The sequence below is a fragment of the Heterocephalus glaber genome, unplaced genomic scaffold (genome assembly GCF_053883595.1).
Source record: "Heterocephalus glaber isolate CG9 unplaced genomic scaffold, H.glaber_assembly_v1.0 deba00001465, whole genome shotgun sequence".
NCBI classification, from domain to species: domain Eukaryota; kingdom Metazoa; phylum Chordata; class Mammalia; order Rodentia; family Bathyergidae; genus Heterocephalus; species Heterocephalus glaber.
In genome coordinates, this window is record NW_028258312.1 from 123,245 (window position 1) to 150,176 (window position 26,932).

At 41.0% G+C, this 26,932-nt stretch overlaps 2 pseudogenes across 1 annotated transcript; one reads left to right on the forward strand and one right to left on the reverse strand.

Moving 5' to 3' along the window:
- Window positions 1-37: 37 nt before the first annotated feature.
- Window positions 38-25,762, forward strand: LOC101708496 (protein tyrosine phosphatase type IVA 1 pseudogene; annotated as a pseudogene). Its single transcript, XR_015438917.1, has 4 exons — window positions 38-4,503; window positions 22,796-22,975; window positions 24,699-24,895; window positions 25,043-25,762. The product of XR_015438917.1 is annotated as a protein tyrosine phosphatase type IVA 1 pseudogene (transcript).
- On the reverse strand, window positions 11,701-15,224 carry LOC101715663 (polycomb group RING finger protein 6 pseudogene; annotated as a pseudogene).
- Window positions 25,763-26,932: the final 1,170 nt, after the last annotated feature.

Genomic DNA, 26,932 nt, shown 5'->3' on the forward strand with positions numbered 1-26,932 from the left:
ATGGGAGAAATAATGTGTATCCACGGCTTTCTGAGCAGGTTACTGGCACTTGGGTTAAAGGATACGGAATGGTAAACAAACCTTGGAGAATACAGAATGTTTTCTCTTTGGCTCATTTTCCAAGAGCCAAAGGTAATAAGCCCCAGAGCCATTTGTTTATATGCTTTCTCTTTCTTCTCCACCCTACCCCCAGAGAGGAAGAAATTCAAAGTTGCAGTTTCAAGGATCCTCTCCCATAATGTAAAACTCCTCTGCCCCTTCAGGTATAGTGGCTTTCCCTGTGTTCACACCCTGTCCATGGGAAATTGGGATACCCCAATTGGGAAACATGTGAGAGACAATCTGTTACTGAACTAGAGATCTTCTGTTGTGCTAATACGTATGTGGTTAATCCTTTCAGGCTGACTTTTTTTTTTTTTTTTTTGAGACAGGGTTTCACTGTGTAGTTGAGGCTGGTCTTGAACTCACTATGTAGCTCGGGCTGGCCTTGAACTTTCAGTGATCCTTCTGTCTCAGCCTCCCAAGGGCAGAGATTACAGGTGTGTGCCACCATAGCCAGTTCAAGGCAGTTTTTATATTTGAATAGCTCTGATTACAGTTTAAACAGTTACAGAGCCCCAGTTCCACCTCAAGCCCAGTGCTAAAGCCTAGTATACAAAGATGAACCAAAAACATAACTATCCTCAGGAAATTCTCAGTCCAATCTGGGAAGCAGAGAAGGAAGAATCAACTCTAAAAGGGGAAGAAGCTCTAGGAAGAATCTGCAGATGAAACACTTACTGGAGTCTTGTAACATGGGTGTCACATCCTCAAGAAGGACATTTCAGGCAAAAATGGGCAGCATATTCAAAAGCTCCGAATTTTGAAAGTAGATGACCAGAACTAGGAATTGTACCTGGTTAGGTAATGCTGGGGATTGTTGTGGTAGAAGCCCTAGATATTCATTCAAGTGTCCATTACTGTTAAAACTATACCAAATTCTAGGGATAAAGCAGAAATTTCTTCTCATATGGAGGTCAGATGATGCATGATGGATGTCATGGGTTGAATTTATGTTTATGTCCCTTCATAATTCATATGTTGAAGCCCTAACCCTTACAGTTGCAGTATTTGGAGATGATGCCTCTCTGGAATTATGTTAGCCATAGTGGGGGACCCTGACCCAATAGAATTAATGTCCTTGCAAGAAGAGATACAAGGCCAGGGATGTAGCTCAGCAGCACAGTGCCTGCCTGGCAAGCACAAGGCCCTGTGTTTGATTCCCTGTACCAAAAAAAGAAGAGATACAGAGAGTCCACACATGATCTTCCTCTATACATGTACCAAGGAGAAACTATGTGAGGACAGTGAGGATGTTGCCATCTGCAAGCCAGTAATCAATCCATCACCAAACAGCAAGCATGCTGGCCCTTGATCTTCAGAACATTGAGAAAATAAATTTCTGTTGTTTAAACTACTCAGTATGTGGACCGGGGATTTAGCTCAGTGGTTTTGCTGCCTGCTGCGCAAGCGCAAGGAGCCGAGTTCCATCCCCGGCACCAAAAAAACAAAACAAAACTACTCAGTATGTGGCATTTTGTTATAACAACTGTCTAAGACAGTGATGATATTATGGTATATCTGATTGTGGTAAGTCCTGTGAAGACAAATGAAGCAAAGAAAAGAGGCAGTTAGTGTTAAGGATTGGCATGTCATACAAGATTGTCAGGGAATGTCTCTCTGATAAGAAAAATTTGAATAGAGTACTGGGTGATTTGGAGCTTGAGGATATAGGGAAGAATATCATTTCAGGCAGAAAGATCAGCAAATACAAAGATCTTCAGGTCTTCAGGATGTTAAAGGAAACAGTAAGGAGGCCAGTGTGGCTGCAACAGAAAAACCAAAGTGGGGGAGAGGTAAAAGATGAGGTCAGAGCAGAGGCAGGAAACAGACCACATAGGACCTTGTAAAAGAATGCTCTCAAAGTATGGTCAAGGAAAGTGTTGGTCTGCAAATTATTATTACTGTGCTATGAGGAGAGAAGTCCAAAAGTCAAGAAGAAGTGCTTAAACAAATCCTCTGTGTGTGTGTGTGGTACTGAGGATTGAACCCAGGCCCTTGCCCACTCTAGGTAAGCACCACTGAAATACGCACCCCCCTTTTTTTTCCTAAGGTCTTACACAAGACAATATTGAGAAAAGAACAAAGTTGGAAGACTCACCTTTCCAGGTTTCAAAATTTACTACAAAACTACAGTTATCAAAATAGTGTGATACTATTATAAAGGCAGACATATAGATCAATGGAATAGATTAGAGAGTCTGAAAATAAACCTTTGCATATACAATAAAATGATTTTTGAGAAGGGTGCCAAGACTATTCAGTGGAGAAAAGATAGTCTTATTGACAAATGGTGCTGAGGAAACTGGATATCCCCATCCAAAAGGATGGAGTGGATCCTTATCTAACACCATATTGAAAAACTAACTCAAAATGGATCAAATGATTAAATATTAGATCTAAAGCAATAAACTCTTCAAAGAAAATATAGGGTAAAACGTCACAACATTAGATTTGGATATGACACCAAAGGCACAGATAACAAAAGAAAAAAAAAAGGTTAACTAGACTTCATGAAAAAATTTTAAATTTGTATATCAAAAGGCACTGTCAATAGAGTAAAAAGAATTGAGAAGAAATATTTATGAATTATATATCTGATGAGTTAATATCCAAAATACGTGAAGAACTCCTAAAATGTGACAACAGGGCTGGGGATTTAGATCAGTGGTTTTGCCGCCTGCTGCGCAAGCCCAAGGACCCGAGTTCGATCCCTGGTACCAAAAAAATAAAAATAAAAATAAAATAAAATGTGACAACAGAAAAATAATCCAATTCAAAAGTGGGCAAAGGGAAAATAACGGGCAAAGGACTTGATTAGACATTTCCCTAAAATATATATATATACACATAAAAAGATGCTCAGTATCACTAATTACTAAGTTAATGCATATCAAAATGACAATGAGGAGCAGTGCAGACTGAGGGTGAAGCTTCTGCAGGGTGGACTGTCTTCTGAGACCTCAACCTCCACTGAGCAAAGACCTTGGCAAGAAGACAGTTCTGTGGTGTTCTTGGTCACATGTTCAGGGAGTTTCTGAAGGGCAATGGAGATTACTACCGGGCACAGCACGACCTCTATGCAGACAAGTGAACTGTAGAGATACATTACTACTCCACCAAGAAACCCCCGTAAGAGAAGCTCACCTGGACACAGAAGTGGTGAACAGAAATCATAGAGCATTTTACACGAGTTCTGACCTGGATAGGGTAAACCTTAGCGCACTTCCTTTCTCTTGCCTCAGTATTACTGCATCGAAGAATTGCTGCTTCTTTTTAGGAAGTTCAGTTCATTTCCCAGTACTCACAACACCATACTCAAAGCACCGAGAAGTTCAAGTGGAGTATATTGAAGGAGATTTCAATTTCTTGCATAATTTCTATTCAAGTTTTAAAATTCTTTCAAGACTCTTGTTGCCTTTACTACCTTGCACATGCCATGTTGTTTCTCCTTTGCAATGCCTGTTTGCCATCCCTGTCTTGGAGCCAGCCAACTATGAACTGAAACCTCTACAAACTGTAAGCCAAATAAACTCTTTCTCCTGCAAAAAAAAAATAAAAATAAAAAATAAATAAAATTCTTTCATAATCTTCTTGAGTGTTTTTTTTTAAACTAAATTAACATGGCTCAAATGAACTGCCCAGCTCCTGTGGAAGTCATATACAAGAGCATGAGATTCCTCATTACATATAATCCAACCAATGCAACCTTAAACAAGTTTATAGATGAACTTAAGAAGTATGGAGTTACCACAATAGAGTATGTGAAGCAATATACGACACTACTCTTGTGGAGAAGGAAGACATCCATGTTTTTGACTGGCCTTTTGATGATGGTGCACCACTGTCCAACCAGATTGTTGATGACTGGTTAAATTTTTTCTTTTTTTTTTTGTGGTACCAGGGATCAAACTCAGGAACTCAGGACCTTGTGCCAGCCAGGCACAGTGCCACTGAGCTACATCCCTGGCCCAACTGGTTAAATCTTATAAAAATTTAATTTCATGAAGAACCTGGTTGTTGTATTGCTGTCCATTGTGTTGCAGGCCTTGGGAGAGCTCCAGTGCTTGTTGCCTTAGCATTAATTGAAGGTGGAATGAAATAGGAAGGTGCAGTACAATTAATTCATAAGACAAAAGAGCCGCAGGGATTTGAACAGCAAGCAACTTTTTTATCTGGAGAAATATTGTCCTAAAATGCAGCTGTTCTTCAAAGACTGCAACGATCACAGGAACAACGGTTGCATGCAATAATACTGGGGTGCCTGATCCAACCGGCTTGGACTTGGAGCTTGAGGAGGGACCTGATTGTCATACAGATTAGCTCATGTGTTGTCTCGGTGACTAAGTCTAATGAAGCTTCCACAGGAGCATTGAAGAGCAGTTATACAGGCTACATACAAAGGTAACAGAATTGCAATTTCTGTGTATGGGTTATGATCAACGTATTTGGACAATTACCACAAGATTCTTACTGTTCAGCATTTAAAATGTGCTTATCATTTGTACCAATTGACTTCCCTGAAATCATACAATATTGAGTTATGTCTTTAAGGCTATTCCCATGCCAGAATCTTTTTTTTTCTTTTTTGGTACCAGGGGTTGAACTCGAGTCCTTCTGCTTTCGAGGCAGGCCACGGAACCACTGAGCTAAATCCCTGGCCCTTGATTGTTCTTTTTGATTATTACAAAGTCTTATGGTGATTATTTAATGCCTTTCTACAAGTTTTTTTAATTTTGTGCTGTTATGAGAAACCTCCATTTTGAAAAATCTACAGTTACAGAAGCATATGTCTTTAATGTCTCAGACAAAAATGCCTTACAGTAAATTTAATGCTTTCACTCTGAGGTGCAACTTAACAGAAAGGGCCTGAAAAAAGACTGGGAAGGGGCTCTTCAATATTTTTAGTAAAATGTTGTGTTTGTCTTGTGCAGAACATGTAGAATATGCTCTTTAATTTAGTAAATACTTTTTTAAAAGGTATAGATGCTTTATTGTAGCTATAACAATTGTTAATCATAAAATTTCTGAATTCTTTTAATTTTTCCCCATGCTTATCAGAAGTTGTTTCCAACTTATTTTTTTTTGAAGTGTGATTTTTTCCCTTCTCTTCCCAACCCCTTACAAAAAACAGAAGTGGGTTTCTGCTAATGAATTGAGCAGACATCTAATATTTTATGTGCATTTTGAGCTGTATAACAATATTTGGATACTTGATAATTTCTTTTATCATATAATTGATAAAATGGTAATGTGTATTAAGTTTAGTTCAGTCATATATTTATACTGTCTGGGAATATGTGGTTATAATTCTATGGGAGGAATAACTTGGCAGTATTTACTAGCTTGTAAAAACTTAATGCAAGAGCTTAAACATCTAAATAAATAATGAAATAACAAAACAAAATTACAATGAGGCTAAAAGGAGAGATTGAGCCCAGGAAATTGAGAGTGTAGTTTGCTATGCTAACTAGGTATCTGTCCAACAAAAAGATTTTTCCCAACTGAGGAGTTTGGAAATTGGAAACTATGTCTCTAGGCATTATACGTGTGTGTGTGGTTTTTTTTTTTTTTTTTACAATACCCAGCTGCCTACAGACAAGATTTGTTCATCCAAGGTCTGAGTAGAAATTTAGGACACCCCCAGTGAAGCCCAAAGATTGAGAAGTTTGAATTGATAGAGCAAGGCTGAACAACATATTCTAGAGGAGGAAGTGAAGCAAGGAGGGAAATACGACTACAACAGACGCAAGGTCTGCACTTCCACATGGCACTTTGTGGTCAGTTATCTGGTGTGTTGTGATGGATTTTATGCTGAAAGGGTGAGATGTAGTCTTAGGACTTCCTTTTTTAACCCATCCTGTCTCTTGCAGCTTCCTCTTTTTTCTTGGAACTGAGCATATACTAGCTCTTTTCCTTGGCTACTGAGGAAAGAGGTTTACTTTTTGGTACTGGGGATCAAACTCAGAACCTTGTGCTTGCGAAGCAGACACAGTGCCACTGAGCTAAATCCCTGGCCAAGGTTTGCTCCTTTAAAAAAATTCTCTCTCTCCCTCCCTCTCTCTGGGTCTTCTCTTTTCCAACATAAATCCTTCAGCCATTTTTTTCTAATGCTCAAAGTTCCCTTACTCTTTCCAACTTTATGAACCTCTTAAAATCATATGCAGGGAAGAACACTGAAACATTTACTTGAATCTTTGTGCATATTTTAAAAATATCTAGTTTTTTGTTTGGGGGTGTTTTTTGGAGACAGGGTCTCACTATGTAGTTCAGGCTGGCCTTAAACTCCCTATGTAACCCAGGCTGCCCTCCAACTTACAGCCATCCTCCTGCCTCAGCCTCCCAAGGGCTGGGATAACAGGTGTGCACCACCATGCCCGGCAAATATCTAGGGTTTTTTTTGTTGTTTTGGGGGGGTTTTTTTTGGGGGGGGGTACCAGGGATCGAATTCTGGTCTTTGCGCTTGTGCAGCAGGCGGCAAAACCACTGAGCTAAATCCCCAGCCCCCAAATGTCTAGTTTTTAAAGGAATGATATTATGTGTAATAAATATGGTACTGTGGCTGTGTTTCAGAAAGAGTGCTTAACAAATACATCATAAGAAAATAAAATTACAGAGGAATTGCCCTTATGAATATGAACATAAGAATCTTCAACAAATACAAGTAAACCAAATTCAGCAGCATATACAAAGAATTACACATCACGAGCAATTGGAATTTATCCCAGGAGTAAAAAATTGGCTTAATGTCTACAAATCACTGCAATACACCACATAAGTAGAATAAAAAAACAAAAACTCCATGATTATCTAACTGGGTGTAGCAGAAGCATTTAACAAAATCCAAGGCCTTTCATAAAAAGCACTCAACAGAAGGAAAACAGGGAACTCTCTTGTATGATGAAGGACAACTACAAAAAAACACTAGTTGAGGTCATACTTAGTGTTGCCTTATGTCAGCAACAAGACAAAGATGTGTGTTTTCACCACCTCTATTCAACTTTTTACTAGAAGTTCTGGCCATGACAATTATGAAAAAGAAATAAAGGACATGTCGATTATAAAAATAGAAGTAATTACTATCTCAATTCACAGATGATACAGTCATGGGTATAAAAAAATCTTACAGAGCCAGGCATGGTGGTACATGGCTGTAATCCTAGCCACTTAAGAGGTTGCAACAGGAGTACTGTGATTTTGAATTGGCCACCAGCCTGGGCAACTTAGTGAGAACCTGCCTCAAAGTAAAAGAGATAAAAAGGGGCTGGGTATGTAGCTCGGGTAGAGCACATGCTTAGCATGTATAAGGGCTAGGTTTAATCCTCAGGACCACCACCACCACCACCACAAAAAATCCTACCAAATCACTAAAATACATTAGTATTAACAAGTTCAGCAAGGTCACAAGATACAAGTTAAATAAGCCAAAGTCTATTGTATATTATGAGAACATTCTGAAAATTAAATTAAGAAAACAATTCCAACCTGGGCATGGTGGCACATCCCTGTTATCCTAGCCCTCTAGGAATCTGAGGCAGGAGAATTGAAAGTTTGACCCCCAGCCTGGACAATTTAGCTATTTAGTGAGTCCCTATCTCAAAATAAAAAATAAAAAAATAGCTGAGGAAAAAGTAGCTCGGGGTAAAGGCTATGGGTTCAATTCCCAGTACATATACTTAAAAAAAAGAAAGGAAGGAAGGAACAGAGGGAGGGAGGGAGGGAGGAGGGAGGGAAGGAAGGAAGGAAAGAAGGAAGAAAGAAAGAAAGAAAGAAAGACAGAAAATTTCATTTACAATTGCAGCATAAAGAATAAAATACTTAGGAATAGATATAACAAAAGAAGAGCAAAACTTAAAGTCCCAGAGCTACAAAATACTGTTGAAAGGAGTTAAAGAAGATCTAAGTAAATGAAGTAATATCCTGTGCTCATAGATTTTAATTTATTTTTTTGTATCGGGAATCAAACTCGGGACCTTGCACTTGAAAGGCAGGCGGTGGCACCACTGAGCTAAACCCCCAGCCCAATTTTAATATTATTATGAAGACAACTCTGCCCTAATTCTTCTACAGATTCAGTGAAATCCTTATGAGGATTTGAGCAACTGGCTTCTTTGTATAGAATGACAAGCTGATTTTAAAGTTTATAGGATTTCAACAGACACAGAATAGACAAAATAATCCTGTAAAAGAACAAAGTTGAAGGACTCATACTTCTTGATTTTAAAATATATCGTGAGGGGGCCGGGGATTTAGCTCAGTGGTTTCGCTGTCTGCTGCGCAAGCGCAAGGACTCAAGCTCGATCCCCGGTAACAAAAAAAAAAACAAAACTAAACTGAAACATATCGTAATGTAAGAGTAGTCAAAAGAATGTGGTATTACCATAAGGACAAATATTGAAATCAATGTAATAGAAGTCAGAGTTTAGAAATAAACCAATGTGTCTATGCACAACTGATTCTGGCAGGGATGCCAAGAACATGAAATAAGGAAACACTTGTCTTTTCAACTAATGGGACACAAGGGCCGGGGATTTAACTCAGTGGTTTCGCCGCCTGCGGCGCAAGTTCAAGGAACCGAGTTCGATCCCCGGTACCAAAAAAAAAAAAAAAAAGAAAGAAAGAAAGCTTCAATCATCAGTCTTTGGCCGGGGATTTAGCTCAGTGGTTCCACGTTGTCTGTCTCGCAAGCACAAGGTCCAGAGTTCGATCCTCGGTACCAAAAGAAAAAAAAAAATCAACTAATGGCACAGGGACACCTGAATATTCATATGCAGACTCATGAATTTGGGTCCTATCTCAGACCATATACAAAAATTGACTCAAAATAGATGACCTAAATATAAGTGCCCAAGCTAGAAAATTGTTAGAAGAAAACATAGGAATTAGTCTACATAGTGGTTCATCAAAAAGCTAACATAATTATCATCATGTTATCCAACACTACTCTTTTTTATATATCTAAAAGAATTGAAAAGGGATATTCAACTGGACGTGGTGGCACACTCCTGTAATCTCAACACTCGGGAGGCTGAGGCAAGAGGATTGCCATGAGTTTGAGTCCTGCCTAGACTACATAGTGAGTTCAAGGCCAGCCTGCACTTCAAAGTGAGATCTTGCCTCAAGAAAACAAAAACAAAAGAAACAAAGAAAAGAAACCTACAGAACAATACCTGTTATAAATGTAACAATTCTTGGCAAATACTAGTAAACTGAATCTGTGAGCACATTTAAAGAATCACACACCACATGCAACCACTGTGGAAATCAGTATGGAGATACCTCAAAGAACTAGGACTGGAAGTCCCATTTGACCCCGCTATTCCACTGCTGGGGATCTTCCCCAAAGAATTAAAAGAATCATACCACAGTGATATATGTGCACCCATGTTCATAGCAGCACAGTTTGTGATAGCTAAAACTTGGAAACAGCCCAAATGCCCATCAATTGGAGACTGAATAAAGAAAATGTGGTTTTTTAATAAAATGGAGTACTACTCAGCCATAAAAAATGAGAAATTAGAGACATTTATAGCTAAGTGGATGCACATTGAGGCGATACTCTTAAGTGAAATAAATAGGACACATATGTATAAATACCGAATAGTTTCTCTGGTGTGAGAAACTGAAAGTGTAAATAAGGACTAAAATGTATAATAGGTAATGTGAAATAGAAAGAAAAGGGGCAAAGGGGAAGGAAGTGGGAGGGCTAGGGGAAAGGATAGAAGGGAATGGGATTAATATGAGAAAATGGAAAAATAGGAACAAAATCTTTGTAAATAGGGAGGGATGGAGGGGTTGAAGGGAGGGCTGGGCAAGAGTGAAAAATAAGAACCAAGAGAGACTATGTAAAGGTGCAAATTTCCAATGATGAATGTCATTATATTGTATACCTAAAATGTACCAATGATTAGAATGAATAATCGATAATGCAAAATAGGAAGAAAAGGTCCAAAGGGGTAGAGGTAGTGGGAGGGGCAGGGGAAAGGAAAAATGATGAGAAATGGAAAAAATGGAAATAAAGTCTTTGTAAATAGGGAAGGGTGGAGGGGGGTGAAGGGAGGGCTAGGAATGGGGAAAAAATAAGAACCAAGATGCATTATGTAAAGGTACAATTCCCAATGAGAAATGTAATTGTGTTGTATACCTACAATGTACCAATAAAAGAATTTAATAAAGAATCACACACCACAACCATGTTAGATTTATCCCAGAGACGCAAGTGTGGTTCAAAATAAGACAATCAACCAATGCAATATATCTTATCAACAGAATAAATGGAGCAAAAACACTCAGTAAAATTGGAATAGAGGGGAGCTTCCTGACCACAACAAAAGGCATTTATGAAAAACACATATCTGGGCCAGGGATTTAGCTCAGTGATTCTGCTGCCTGCCTCGCAAGCATAAGATCCTGAGTTCAATCCCCGGTACAAAAAAAACCCAAAAAACCACATATCTACTATCACATTCAATGGTAAAAGACTGAAAGCATTTCCCCTAACATCAGGAAGAAATCAAGAATGCCATGTTTATACTGCTATTTACTATTATACTAGAAATCTTAGCAGTTAGGCAGTGAAAAGAAAGAAAAAATCATCCAAATCAGAAAGGAAAAAGTAAAACTATATTTACTTTCTTATACAGTATATAGAAAGACAGATCTTATACAGTATATAGAAAATCTCATAAAATCCACAAAAGTAAAAAATAATTATAGAAATAATAAATAAACAGCAGTTTCAGAGTATACGATAAATACAGGGTACATGATAAAAATTAGTTGTGTTGAGCTAGGCCTAGTGGAACATGCTTGTAATCCCACCATTCTGGGAGGCAGGAGGATTTCAAGTTAGAGCCCAGCCTAGGCAACTTAGCAAATCTCTGTCTCAAAATAAAAAAAGGCTGGGCCAGGGATTTAGCTCAGTGGTTCCGCCACCTGCCCTGCAAGCCCAAGGACCCGAGTTCGATCCCCAGTACCAAAAAATAAAAATTAAAAAAAAAAAGGCTGGAGATGTAGCTCAGGGATAAAAACCCTAAGTTCATTCTCCACTACCACAATATAAATAAATGAAATTTAAAATGTTAAAAAAATTAAAAGGGGCAGAGGATATAGCTCAGTGTGAAGGTCCTGGGTTCAATCTCAGTACTGGCAAAAAAAAAAAAAAAAATCAGTGTTTTTCTCATTAGCAATGAAAAATCCAGAAAGAAAAAAAATTTAATTCTACTTACAATGCTATCCAAAAGAATAAAATTACCAAAGAGGTAAAATATTTGTACAATGAAAGCTAGAAAATATTGTGGAAAGAAATTAAAGAAAAACTAAATAAATGGAAAAGACAGCCCATGTTCATATCTTGAAAGACTCAATATCCTTAAGATGACAGTATTTACTCAAAGCAATCTATAAATTCAATACAATTCTAATTTATTTTTTTTTTTTTTGGTACTGGGGATTGAACTCAGGTCCTTGTGCTTGCAAGGCAGGCAGCGGAACCACTGAGCTAAATCCCCAGCCAACAATTCTAACATTTTAACTGTATTTTGGCAAGGTGGTGAACGCCTGTAATCCCAGCACTCAGGAGGCTGAGGCAGAAGGATCGCCACAAGTTTGAGTCCAGCCTGGCCTACAAAGTGAGTTCAAGGCCAGCCTGAATTACAGAGCAAAAAAAAAAAAGCAAACAAAAATTTCAACTGTAATCCCAGCGCTTTGGGAGGTTGAGGCAGGAGAATCACAATATTGTTTGATTTATTTCGTGTAATACGTCCAGAAAGCCAAATCCACAGAAACAGAAATTTGATTAGTGGTTACCCCGGGAAGGGAGGGGAAAAGTAGGAAACAATTTCTTAATGGATACAGTGTGTGATTTGAGATGATGAAAAAGTTTGGGAACTAGAGAGAAGTGATGGTTGCACAACAGTGTGAGAATTAGAGAGTAAAGCCGAGGAGAAAAGGGACATTTATATAGTTTTAAAGTATTCCACCCCAAATATTTATTAATTACAGGAAAAAAATCTTCCTGTCCCAAGACATATGCTATATTTCTTGATATGATATACTGAGAAAAGGGTATTAATTTCTATGGCATTCTTGTAAAAAATGTATAACCTCAACCTAGTGATGAGAAAATATATGACAAATCCAAACTGAAGGATTGTCTGTATGATAAGTGACCAGTAGTAGTCTTTGCTTTTTCTTTATGCAGTGCCAGGATTGAACCCGGGGCCTTCACACTGAGCTATACCTTCAGGCCCCCCACCCCTTCTCTTTGCAGTACTGGAGAGCAAACTCAGCAATGCTCTACCACTGAGCTACATCCCCACCAATTTTTATTTTTTGTTTTGAGACAGAGTCTCATTAAGTTGCCCAGGCTGGGTTTGAACTTGTGATCCCCCTGTGTCAGTCTCTCAGAGTGCTGGAACCACAAGCATGTGCGAGCATGAGCAGCTCTGACCAGTTCTCTTTAACATACTAACGCTTGGGACAGAGGATATAGCTCAACGGTAGAGTAGTTGCTAGCAAGTCTAAGGCCCTAGTTTAATTCCCAGTGTTAGAAAACAAAGAATCGTGGCTCTACAGTACAGCTTTTGCCTAGTAGGCCCTTGGTTTGACCTTTCATACCACAAAAAGAAACCGTACTTTAAGCTGGGCCTCATGGCATGTGCCTGTAATCCCAGCACTAAGGAGGCTGAGACTGGAGGATTGCTATATTGAACCCTATCTGGACTACAGCGAGTCCCTGTCTCCAAAAAAAAAAAAAAAAAAAGACGTTAAATAAAAGTATCAAAGTCATAGGAGTGGAAGGTCCAGATCAGTGCTCAGCAGATAAAAGGCTGAGTTCCTGGGCATGGTGGTGCACGCCTGCAATGCCAGCACTTGGGAGGCTGAGGCAGGAGAATTGACATGAGTTTGAAGCCAGCCTGTGCTACATAGTCATGAAAGACCAGGGAGGACAGGGGTACCTAGAAGACAAAAGACATGATATCAAAGGGCAATGTAGAATTCTAGATTTGGATCCTGGGAGGGAAAACAAATAATAACGGGAAAAGTGGCAAAATCTGAATGTCTGTAGTTTAGCTAAAGGTATTAATGTTAATTTCATAGTTTTAATACTGTAACTACTATGGTTATCTAAGATATTAATATTAAAGAATAATGAATGATATCTATAGAGGACCTTTCAGTGCTAGTTTTATAACTTTTCTGTCTTAAAAAGCTAAAAGAAAAAGAAAAAGGTGGGAAAAGAAAAGAAGAAAGTGGCATACCCTTGTAGTGCTAGCAGTCAGGAGGCTGAAATGGCAACATAGTAAGAGCCCATCTCAAAGTAAATAAAACAACACAAATGTCAAATTTAGTGGACAGCTGAAACACACACACACACACACACACACATATTTTGTGGTATTGTGAATTGAACCCAAGGGCACTCTACCATGGAGCTACATCCCCCAGCCCTTTTCATTTTTTATTTTGAGACAGGATCTTGCTAAGCTGCCCAGGCTGGCCTTAGACTTGTGACCCTCCTGCTTCAGCCTCCCAGGTAGCTAAGATTGCAGGTATGTGCCACTGTGCTTGGCTGTCAAGTTGATTTTTCCATCTATGTTCATCAGGGAGATTGGCTTGTAATTCTCTTTTCTGTTTGGATTCTTCTCTGGTTTTGGAATTAGGGTAATGCTTGGTTCCAGGAATGAATTTAGGAGTATTGCTTCCCTTTCAATTTCATTAAAGAGATTGAGGAGCAGCAGCACTAGGTCTTCTCTAAATTCGGCAGTGAATCCATCAGGGTTGGTAGGTTTCTTACTACATATTCAATTTCATTAGCTGATACTGGTTTATTTAGAATTTCTTTGTCTTCTTGATTCAGATTTGGTAATTCATATATATCTGGGAATCTGTCCATTTCTTCTGTATTCTCCGTCTTATTAGAATACAGGTTCTCAAAGTAGGTAATGATGATCTGGATTTCTGCAGGGTTTCATGTGATTTCACCCTTTTCATTCCTAACTGCATGGATTTGACCCCTTCCCTGCCTCTCTCTCTCTCTCTCTCTCTCTCTCCCTCCTTCTCTTTTGGTACTGGGGATCAAACTCAGGACTTTGTACTTGCCAGGCAGGTGCAGTGATACTGAGCTATATCCCTGGCCCTGCATCGCGGAATCCCCTGCTGCCTGCCGGATCTCCCTCAGAGTCTGGCACTGCTCCAGCAAGTGGTCGCTACAGATGATATACACCTGACAAGCTGGATCATGACTCATTTTTCCTCTGAGGAATTTTTCTACATGCCCAATAGTTGCTTCTCCTGAAACTCGGACAAACTTCTTTTCTAATGGCTTAAAATGTTCTGTGCATCGATGAATTCCAGTAATAAAGACATATCTAGTTCAGGTGGAATATGAAACACTGATTCTAGGACTTTCTTAGTTCTTCCTTTGCTTGAAGGGGCTGTCTGGGGCACAGCAGGTTTAAGTACTTCTAGACCTCTTTCTTTATAGAAATCATGCATTTGCTTTTTTTTCTCTTTCCGCTAGATTGATCACTAATTTGTACACTGTCTTGCAACTGTCGGTCCAACCTTATGTTATAAAGAGGTTGTGCTTGATGTACTACTATGTTGTATTTTGGACATCTGTTGCTATAGTAAAAATTTCTTACAATGCAGCTTCTACAAAAGGTATGAAGGCATTCTGTAATGGTACTTGTATCTGTTAGGTAACCTTTGCAAATAGAACACAGGATGTATGAGGTCAGCTCGGTGAGATTAATCAGGCGCTCCTCCGCGTCCTCCGAGTACGGCCCGCCCCCCTCCAGCCTCAGAGAGAAATGGCTCATTTCTTCCTCCTCCTCTTCCTCCTCTTCCTCGAGCTCCTCATCCTCTTCCAGCTCCTCGTTGTCCTCCTCTAAGCGACCTTTCAAGTTGCCCAGGTTGAGCTCGGGCTGCAGTTCCGGGGGCTGGGCGCCGGATCAGCCCAGCCGGGTGCTCCCGCCTCAGGCTGAGGGGCCGGGCCGTCCTCTCCCGCGGCGGGCGCCCGGACGAGGGCAGGAGGGGAGGCCGGCGGGCGGGACGACACTGGCTACGGCCGGCCGGGCGACTGGAGAGCGTGGGAGTTCCGCCAGCCCCGTCACCGCCATTCCGTATTCATATTCTATAACCACAAAACAAAAGAATTTTTAAAATGTGTTGCTTTGCCCTTGCTGAATGAAATTCATTTGTTAGCTATTTTTAAGTACTCCAGTTAATCAAGTTTTGATAGTACTTCAAAAACTGACTTTTCCAAAGATAAAAAATAGTCTTTATTTGTTATAACAAAATTAAACTTAAAAGCACATTTACATTTATTCTTAAACATAAATTTATTTACAATTTTATAAACAATGAAAATTAATGATATCTAAATAAGACCACTTCGTTATATGTGCAGTTTTACAGATGTCCAAAGATGAAAAGCATTTCTTTCATCCTTCTACTCACTGTTCACATCTTGCTCTAATTGATAGCATTTTCCTGCTTTCTTTCCAATAAACAATGTCTTCTTTTATGCCAGGCATGGTGATGCATGGCTATAATCTCAGCACTCTTGGGGGCTGAGACAGGACGCTTGATTGCAAGTTTGAGGCCCACCCAGGAATCGTAGTGAGACGCTGTCTTAAAATAAAAAAATGTAAAAAAGGGCTGGAGATGTAACTCAGTATGAAGGCTCTGGATTCAATGCCCAGTAGCACAAGAATAAAAGTCTTCCTTTAAAAAAAGTAAAAGTTGAACACAGAATTACCATATGACCCAGAAATTCCACTCCTAAGTCTAAGAAAAATGAAAACATATGTCCACACAAAAACTTGTATACAAAGCTTATAGCAGCATTATTCATAATAGCCAAATGGTAGAGTCCAGCCAAATGGTACAGTCGACCCAAATGTCCATCAAGTGAAGAATAGATAAACAAAATGTATATCCATTTGTGCGTAACAAAGAATGTATTACAACAAAACTGTAACTAAATACAGCACATTCCTGAGTTCTGTGAATTGTTCTAATAAATCATTGACTTGAGAAGGTAGTCAAAACTTCCAAATTTGTACCTTCTGGTCAGAAGTAAGGGTGTCCTGGGAGCCCCCAAGCTTGTGGCTTGTGTCTAAAATAAGGGCAGTCTTGTGCAGGCTGTGCACTTATCTTGTGAACTTTGGTGTAAGAAGTCATTGGAATTGGTGTCAGGAGAAGTGGAATTTGCTAAAACAACTCTGATTCATTGAACTACAATAGCCCTCCTTTATCTTCAGGGTATATGTTCTAAGACTTTCAGTGAGTGCCTGAAACAACAAATATTACTGAACCTTATTTATACTGTTAGGTTTTTTCCCCCATACATATCTATGAGAAAGTTTAGCTTATAAAAGAGGCACAGCCAGGTGTGGTGGCGCATAATCCTGTAATCCCAGCACTTGGGAGTCTGAGGCAGGAGGATTATGATGAGTTTGAGGCCCACCTGGGCTACATAGTGAGACCCTGTCTCAAAAAAAACAGGAAAAAAAAAAAAGAGGCACAGTAAAAGGTTAGTAACAGGGCTGGGGATTTAGCTCAGTGGTTCCGCCACCTGCCTCGAAAGTGCAAGTTCCCGAGTTCGATCCCTGGTACCAAAAAAAAAAAAAAAGGTTACCAATATAATTAATGATGAAATAGAACAATAATAACAATATACAGTACATAAACACAACTATCAAAATACCAAGACAATGGACTTGGTAAACAAGATGGTTGCTAAGTGACTAACAGACAGTAGTATTTACTGTGTGGATATGCTGAGCAAAGGAGTGATTCACATCCTGTACAGAACAGGACAAGATTGCATGAAATTTCATAATGCTACCCAAGCCAATGTATAACTTGAAACTTACGAATTATTTATTTCTAGAATTGTCCATTTACTGTTTTCTGACCACAGTTGACCCAGGTAAATAAAACAGTGGGTAGTGAAACTGTGAATAAGAGTAATTAATGTAGGTGGTTTGTGAAGAGAAAGAAAGGAAGAAGAATGAGGAACTTGATTCCTGAGTGGGTTGCCACAGGGTTACCCACAGTATGAAACAGCAGCTGTGCTGTGATTAGTAACCAGCAATAAAAGTTACCAGTAGAATTTAGAAATGACTGAACCCAATGTGGGAAGTTGGGTTACTGGATCCATAAGAAAATGTAAACTAACAAGATAAAAGCTAAATAAATATTTGTAATAACTAAAATGACAGTAAAGGTGAGTCAAGCTGGAGATGGGTAGGGTGGCATACACCTATGATCCCAGCTCTCAGGGGGCTGAGGCAGGAGGATCCCTGAACGTCTCAGGTCAGCCTGGGGTACACAGTGAGTTCAAGGCCACCTGAAATACATACTGAGACCCTGTCTCAAAAAAACCAAAAAAAGTCAAGCTGATATTCTGGCCAGTTTGAGCTACAGCCTCTAGTCCCATGGTTCTACTGAAGGAATAAGTTGGGAAAGATTCTGATGTTGGGATGTCTGGCTGGCTAGAGGTATAGCCACTAGCTGCAGAGCCATTTTCAAAAGTAAATATGCTGAAACAACAGACAAAGGATGATAGACCGACTCTTAAAAGATTGAGGATAGAAAGAAAAGAGGGATTTGTCTCAGCAAGTTGGAAATCTTTGAGCAGTTTTTAAGAAAATGGGATGAATAAAACTGACCCAACATGGTGTAGTATTCTGAGAGGTTAGGTGGATCACGGAGGCTCTGCTGCCCCCTCACCAATGAAGGATGCTAAACGAATATGACTTACTCACTCTTGTTTGGAGGAATCAAGAAACCTAACTTTGGGTTACCTGGAGTAATAGTGCCACAACCAAATAATTATAAGAATTGGTGACAAAAGGGTTACAGCCCTTGGTTCAAACCTCCCCCTTGACCCCCATTGTAGACCCATGGCCTTAGACACACAAGTGAGTGCAACTGTCAGAGTGGAGAGGAGACATTGCTGGGACTCAGACATAGGAGCCACATGCATTATCGTGCCCCCTTAATGATGCCCTAATTGGGACCATAACTATATCAAGACTAAGTAAGTCCCCCACTTAGTCTGTTCCAGGCAAACATTCATAAGTTGGATTCATTCGTAAGTCCTACAAAGTGAGCCTTAATGCACCTTTGACACAAATATACAATGTAAAAAACTAAACACATGCACTGTACAGTAAGCACACAGCAGCACAACTGTGACAATATCCAGCAGACACGTGAGCTACTTCCACGATTTGTTTGCATCTAGGAAGATTCCTAATGCAAGGTCCAGTTTTATCTATGTTCGAAACTCCAGTGTTCCTAAGTCGGGGACTTACTTGAAGATGGAAATGCAATGGTTGATGGGACTAAAAGATGAAAATGGAATATTTGACCGGAGTGATTCTATCTCTTTTCCCTGGATGGTTTAAGGAAATGAATATTATGTCAAAATGAGGAACACGTCCCATACCTACTATTATGCCTATAATCCCAGAACTTTGGGAAGCTGAGGCAGGAATACCACAAGTTCAAGCCCAGCCTGGGCAACTTAGTGACTTAGGGAGTCCCTGTCTCAAAAACAAAAAACAAAGGCTGGGGATGTGACTTAGTTCAAAAGCTCTGGGTTCAATCCTCAGTATGACAACAATAAAACAAAACAAAACAAAGCAACAAACAAACCAAACTGAAATATGTCAGTGAGGTCCCTGTAGAGACTGTAGTTAGAGATGCAAGGTCAAAGTTTGGATTAGAAATGGTATCTTAGAGCAGACTTTATGTATGAACACCATCTCTTTTAGCTAAATGTATTAGGGGGATATTGTATTATTCAATATATAAGAGGACGTTTTATCCAATTGGGGAATATTCTTCCTACTATTGTAAAACAGAAGGGATGTGAATCCACCCTTTAGGCAAGATTAATTGGATATGATAGATGGGAACCAATAAGACTGCCTAAATCCACACAGGTCATTAATTTAAACCAGTGTAAAGTCGGAGCTGAAGTGACAGTAGAGACAAATTCTATGTATAAAAGCCCCTTGTGAAGTACAAGCTGGGCCTATCCCAAGAGCCTATGAGTGCCACCCTGTGAAACCTGCTGGGACTTTGCACATGGACTTTCCATTTGAGAGGAAATTACTAGCTTGTTATCAGACATTAAATGAAATTGCCCCTGTTGCTGAAAGATATAAAATAATCTTAAACATGAAAGATACATAACATTTTGAGAGATGTGGGGAAAAACTCACTAATGGGGAGTGAAGTAACCAGAAGAGTTCCATAATAAGATGGAAATGGTTTGTGTAGGAGCATGTTACTGAGGGAATGCAAGGAAAAACTCTGCCCATCATATTCCCAAAAGATAGACTTTTTCTCTAAAACTGACTTTGAAACCACTTGAGAAGCTGCTGAAGTCTATCACCACTTAGACAGTGTCCTATGAACAGCTATTTTAAAATTTTTTCTTTTGTTTTTTTGAGACAGGGTCTCACTATGTATTCAAACTGACCTATTCATTATGTAGCCCAGGCTGGCCTCAGACTTGTGGCGATCCTTCTGCTTCAGCCTCCCAAGTGCTGGGATAATAGGTGTGTGTCACCACTCCTCGATAAGAGCTACTTGGTTTATAATGGTATTTTAGTTTCACCATTCTGATGCAAGAAGGTAAAAATCAATCAGCTTTTCCGATGCCTGCCTCGAAAGCACAAGGTCCCGAGTTCGATCTCCAGTACCAAAAAAAAAAAAAATCAATCACCTTAATGAGTTGAATTACTTGCTGTTTTCTCCTGCATTTCAGTTTTTATCTACTTGTGGGTGAAGGACAATGGTCTGATCATATTGTCAGGCAGGAGGGCAGTGGAAAACTAGTCTATTAGCTTGATGCATCTTTAAAAATCACCATGGGAATTTGAGAGATGCATTAAAGTAGAATATATTGAAGTTCAATGGAAGAACAACATTCCAGAATTGGAAGTGAATTTTCCAGGATGTTGACTTGAGGTGGCCACTTGGATCCATGAAAGGAGTGAGTGTAGAATACAGCAGAGAGACAGAGAGTAAATATATGTCTGTATGGCTGTGGGGCAGAGTCCCCAGAGAGAAGCCACCACTGAATAGCTGCATAACAGATTACTCCTTTTGTGTGTGTGTGTGTGTGTGTGTGTGTGTGTGTGTCTGTGTGTGTGTGTATACTGGGGATTGAACTCAGGGCCTTTGTACTAAAATACATCCAAAGCCTCTTTTCAATTTTTTGTTAATTTTAAGGCAGGGTCTTTTTAAGTCACTAAGTTTTTCAGGATGGGCTCAAACTCTCAGTCTTCTTGCTTGAGGCATGCCCAAGTTTAGTAGATTATATTGAACTAATGGCAGTGCTCTAGGGAGATACAAACAGGTCCTGTCAGGAATAGACACTTATTCTGGCTAGGCTTTACATACTTAATGGTAGTTGAAAATGCAAAACACACTATTAAATATTTGAAATAAAACATACTGTGTTATTTTGAGCCACCACGTTAGATTTGTTTCACACTCAAACTTTACAGTATATAGTGTCCAACAGTGGGCAAAGAAATAATGTATCAAATGGACATATCATGTTACGTATTATCCTCAAAGTAATAGAGAATTGGAGCAAACAATTGAAAATTTTGTTGTCCAAAATTAAAGGAGTGGTTCTGCCACCTGCCTCATAAGTGCAGGATCCTCAGTTTGATCTCCGGTACCAATAAAATTAAAGGAGGGATATAGTTCAGTGGCTCCACACCTGCCTAGCAAGCACAAGGTCCTGAGTTCAATACCAGAAAAATCAATTAATTAATTAATTAAAGGAGGAAGATAGTCATGAAGCATTTGCTTACATGCTTTCATGAGGATATGCTCATCCTCAATGTAAGAAGGAGCCAAGGGAGAGTCCTCACTGGAGATTCTTCCACTTTTATAGGGGACCTGGGGAAGATAGGATGAGGGAGGATGCTGTTATAATTATGTGAGTCTTCCCTATATCACTTCAACTCTTTTTTTTTTCTTTGGTACCAGGGATCAAACTCAGGTCCTTTCACTTGCGCAGCAGGCGGCAAAAGCACTGAGCTAAATCCCCGGCCCTTTATTTATTTATTTTTTTATGCTTTGATTGAACTTTAATTTTGTTGTAACTTTGAAGTCCTGGCTCTGTGTAAGTGATGTGCCATTCAGCTTCACAATCAGAAGCACATGGGAGGGCATTTTTTCCACCGGCTCACATATGATGTAGATTTCCAAGGTATTCTTCAGTGCTTTTGCCATTTAGTGAAAAATGAGACAGGTTTCCATGTAGTAAATAAAACAAATCCCAGCACTGGGATTGAAATGAGTTTTCCTGGGAACCTCTCTGTGGTCTATGACCACTTTCTGATTGTCTCTGTAATTAATGGGGTCACCGGGGATCCTAAATTTGGCCATCTGAATTTCAGAATCACTTAGTCCGGCATGGGAAATTCTTGTGTAACCCAACAAGTGTGGAGCATGCACTAGGTGATCCAGAGAGAGAGAGAGCTTTCTAGAGGCACTCAGCAAGAAGGCAGCCATGTGCTATCACTTCAACTTTTTTGACGACCTGAAGCAGAGGTGCAAGGACCAGAGATGAATCTGTAGGGGCCAGGAATGTGGGTGATTCCGAAACAGGAAACTGTATCTACATCTTTTATCTTTATATCAGAACTTCTAAGGCCCTAATAGGGTACTTTGCATTTTGAACCCATCTGGAAAAATGTGACATGACAGGGAATGTTGCTGTGCTACCTAGCAGTTAAGACTGCCCACCAATTCTGCATGTATGTAACCCTACCCTATGTGAGTAAGAATATACTGAGAGGAGACACTTGTTAGAACACTATTATTGCTGGTAATCTGGACCAGTACAGTGGCCAAAGATAACATCTTTTCTAAAAGTATAAAAGTTTGGGTATAATTGGGGTTTTTTTTGGTACCAGGGATCAGACTCAGGACCTTGAGCTTTCGAGGCAGGCCACAGAACCACTGAGCTAAATCCCTGGCCCCATTCTAATTATTTTTTGAGAACTATAAACAAGAAGGAGGGGAAAACTGAGTCAGTCCAAGGCCACCTTGCTGTCCTGCATAGTGATTCCAGGCTACAGAATGAAGGATAAATATCAGAAATCCAACCATGTTACTAGGGGCTGTAATCGTCAGTCCTTCGTCTCAAAACTTTGGAGAGCTGAGTTCAGATAAGTGACCACCAATGATTTAAATGATTATGCCTACATAATGAAATCTCAGTAAAGACTCTGGACAATGAGACTCAGGTATTTAGTGTCAGAATTAAATTGAAGAACTGGGCATGGTGGCAAACACCATTAATCCCAGCACTAGGGAGGCTGATGTAAGAGGATTGCTGTGAGTTCAAGGCCAGCCTGGGCTACATAGCAATTCTCTGTCTCAAATCCAGCTCTCACCAAATTAAACAGAATACTAGAATACCCACCCAGTTGCTGTTAGAAAATTGCTGTCAGGCTCAGTAATCATGGTGGTTTCCTGTGTTCTGAGTGTTGTTCTAGTGAATTATCAAACTTGAGGGAGTAATGGGAACACCCAAAAGGTGCAGGCAGCTGCATAGAGTGAAGAAGTCCTATGGATCTCTATGCAGTGAGGGCAGGCTGGTGGAAGACCACACCTTTTACTGTGACATTTGACCCAATTCCAGGTAGTTGATGATAGAAGCCTACATGGAATATTAACCAGCCACAGGAAGAAAAGAAGTTACAACATGGATAAACACTGAAAACATTATGCTAAGTGAAAGAAGTCTGACAGAAAAGATTCAACAGAATGTGATTCCATTAATAAGAAATGTCTAACATAGGCAAATCTGCAGACACAAAAGGTAGATAAGTGGTTGCTTAGGTGTGGGGGCTGTGGTGGGTAGGGCTGGGTTAGGGAATTGAAAGCTAAAAAGAGTCAAATTTCTCCTCTTCCTCCTCCTTCTGCTTCCTCTTTCTTTTTTTCTTTTCTGATAGTGATGATGATTGAACCCAGGGCCTTGCACCTGCTAGGCAGGTGCTCTACCATTGATCTACAATGTACCACTTGTACATCCTCAGCCTTCAAGTTCTTTTTTCTTTCTCTTTTTTTGGTACCAGGGATCAAACTTGGGCCCTTGTGCTTTCGAGGCAGGCACCAGAACCACTGAGCTAAATCCCTGGCCCTCTTTTTTCTTTCTAAAATTTATTTCAGTACTGGGGACCAAACCCAGGGCCCTAGCCCTGAGCTATAATCCTTTTTAATTTTTGAGATACAGTCTCACTAAGTTCCCCAAGTGGGACTCAAACTTGCTATCCTGCCTCAGCCTGGCAAGTACTGGGATTAGCAGGTATACACCACTATGTCTGGCTTCAAATTTCTTTATAATATATAGAAATGTAATAAAATTAACAGTGGTGCACATATCTATGGATATATTAAAAAAACCACTGAACCAGACTTCAATTTTTTATGGGGAGGGTCTCACTATGTAGTCCAGGCTGGCCTTGAAATGGTAATTCTTCTGCCCCAGCCTCTGAGTGCTGGGATTATAGGTGTATGCCACCATGCCTAGCTGAATCATACTTCATATAGGTAAAATTTTTATGGAATATGACTTAATCTCAAAAAAATTAAATAAATATGATACCTTTTAGAAATATATATACTGAAATAATAGTGATAAAATAGAATATTTGGAAATTGCTTTAAAATAATCCACTAAGGATTGAAAGTGGAACAGAAGAGGGCCAGGCATTTAGTTCAGTGGTGCCACTGCCTGCCTCAAGAGTGCAAGGACCTGAATTCAATCCCCAGTACCAAAAAAAAAGAAAGAAAGAAAGTGGAACAGAAGAAATACTACTGGCCAGAAGTTAGTAATTGCTGAAGCTGAGCACCTGGCAGTTCATTATACTATTCTTTCCACTATTACATATGTTTGAAAGTTTTCATAAAAGAGCTGGACATGGTGGCACACACCTGCAATCCCAGCAGTTGGAAGGCCGAGGCAAGAGGATTATCACGAGTTAAGGACAGCCCCGCTTACATAGTTCAAAGCCCTCCCGAAATACACAGCAAGACTCTGTCTCAAAAAGCGAAAAATTAGAAAAGGAAGTTTTCATAAAAAAATAAAGAACCCCAGCAAATGTTTTCTCAGTAGAGAGAAGAATGTCACTTCTTTTGATAGTTTAACTGTCCAGAGTCACCTGACCTCACATCCAGCCCCTCAGATGAGGGACATGAATTATTAAGAGGAATCTGAGAGGCTGAGAAGCCATGGAGTCTGGAGAGGCACTAAGCACAGGGACTGGTGTGGGCCCGGCAGCTCTGCCTCCTGCAGAGGCCTACACTGTCTCTCCTAGCCTACTCACCACGCTGATGGTGGTGGTAGAAGTGGAGTTCAGGAGGGGATCAGGTAAGAAGCCTTGACACTCACACTGAAAGAGAGTACAGTCAGGAGAGTGTTTTGGGATAGGCAGGCCCAGACCAATGCAGGTCGGGAACCAAGGTACATGTTGAAGGCAGGATGTGGGAATCTTGGAGCTCAGTATCCCTCATGAGAGTTGATATTCTCCCACCTTTCTCAGGCCCTGAGGCGATCCAGAGTCCTTTACTTCTTCTGGAGGAGCCCAAGAGCCTTCATCTGCTTCCTCTGAGGACTCTGGAGAGTCAGGTAAATGGGACAGGGTGGAGGTGGGGCAGGGGAAGACACTGCTGACCCCAGCCCTGTCCACAGGAACAATGCTTCACCTTTGACAGAGTCCTCAGCCCTGATGGTGCTCAGGTAGGGTGGTCTGAGAGGGCAGTGGGAGGAAGATGGAGTCCTCAGATCCTTGAATACCAGGATGCTGTCTGATCTCCAGCCCCTGGGCTCAAGGCAGGCTTGGACAGGACATTTGAGATGGCAGAGTATGCCTGTGTATCCCTGCAGAAGGCTGAGCAGGAACTGCTGGAAGGAATCCAGTCCACACTGGCTTCAGTGGGCAGAGGGTACAGTGTGGCCCTGATTCTCCGGGGCCGGGAGACAGAGGCACCCCGACTTGTGCCCCAGGTGAGGAGCCACCAGGTCACATGTCTCTTGAAGCTCAGGTGTCACCTCCTCCAGAAGACATTGGAGAATCTGCCTGCCCACCCAAACCAGATGAGGTGTCCTTTCTTGGAGCTCTTGTAGCATCCTGTGAGCCATAAGGACATTTTGCCAGTGTCATTTCATACAGCTATCAGGAGGTCAGGAGAGGGGAGAAGCTGGAGATGGTGAGTGAGAGTCAGGGACGGGTGCTGTGCAAAGAGCAAATCTAATTTTCACAGTTCTTGGTAATACTAATAATATGCTAAACTTGAAGGTTTTGTTGTGGAGCTTTATAAAAATATCCCCAAATCAAAATAGCTGCAGAATCTTGTCATGTCCCCTGCTCTGCAAATACTAGGTCCCACTGAAAATGCTTGCCCATTTGTCTGGATCATTGTGAATGTGAGAGCTAGTACTGAATCTGTTCTGGACACCATGTTCCCAAGGCCTGGAATGGACTTTATCCTCAGGATATGCTGGACCAGATTGATGCTTTCCCAGTTACCAGAACAGCTTTCTTCACTTTAGCTGCTGCAGGTGCTGTTTGAGGAAGCTCTGCTTTGTTGCTCTGACTGCACACTTACTACCCTTAGCCTGGTGCAGGTGAGACTCTTGGGGGAGGAGAGAGAGTGTGATGGGAGGCAAGGCCATGTGACACTGCAGAAAGAGCCTGAGGCCTACTGGGGGCTGGAAGAGCTTGGGTTCAGCCCCTCTGTGTGCTTTGCCTCTCTGGGCTCACTGTTGCCCCGCGTGAGAAATGGCTAAATTCTTGCACCCTGTTTAGTGAGAAAGATCCCCACAGGAAGGGAAAGGCTCAGTGTGAAACAAGTGTGTTTGTGTGATTCCAGATCAGCCCCAGCGGGAGGACCCGGGACCTGCTCTCTCCAGGGCTGGAGGACCTGTCAGTGCTGGAGGTGGCCCCTTTGGGCTTGTGAGTTGTCAGGGTCCAATGGGGTCTGAAGGTGCTATCTTTTTTTTTTTTTTGGTACCGGGGATTGAACTCAGGACCTTGCACTTGCAAGGCAGGAGGCGGAACCACTGAGCTAAATCCCCAGCCCTGAAGGTGCTATCTTAAGGCAGGGCTGACACCCCCAAGCCAAACCCTTGGAGGTTTCTACCCACTGCCACCTAGCTGAAGGAAGCTCTGAGCTTGGAGTCATACTGACAGGGCCCGAGTCTGTCCCCAAGACCCCTTCCCACACTCTTCCCTTCATCCTGTATTCCCTCTTACTCCTCTCCCACCAGTTAGACCTCTTCAACTCCATCCCCAGCCTCCATGTCCTGACTCAGTCCATTCCTCACATTGGGTACTTTTGAGTACCTCACTAAGCAGGACTTTAGTCTCTCCATCTATGAAAAGGGGGCAATGCCAAGTACCCTGTCCCACCCCTGGCATACCACACAAGGGAAAACAAGATCATCAAGATGAGAGGTATTGAGGGAGGTATTCTAAGCCTGGAGCCTTCGGGATGATTCTTACAAGCTATGGACACTTTCATGGGAGAGTCTAGGGGTCAGGACAGAACCCTGGTGTCTAGCAGCTGAGCTTATCATCCCCTTCCTTCAGGGTGGTGGAAGGTGCCAGTGAAGTGGAGGTATCTGACTCAAGAGCTGCCTCAGAGCTGTACTTGCAGGCTACAGGAGGTGAAGGCAGGTAAGCACAGGAGGGCACCTGGCACCGCTCACCCACAGGCATTTGGCCTGAGCCTACCTTGTCCTCCACAGGACTTGCTATCTGCTCACGCTCACCAT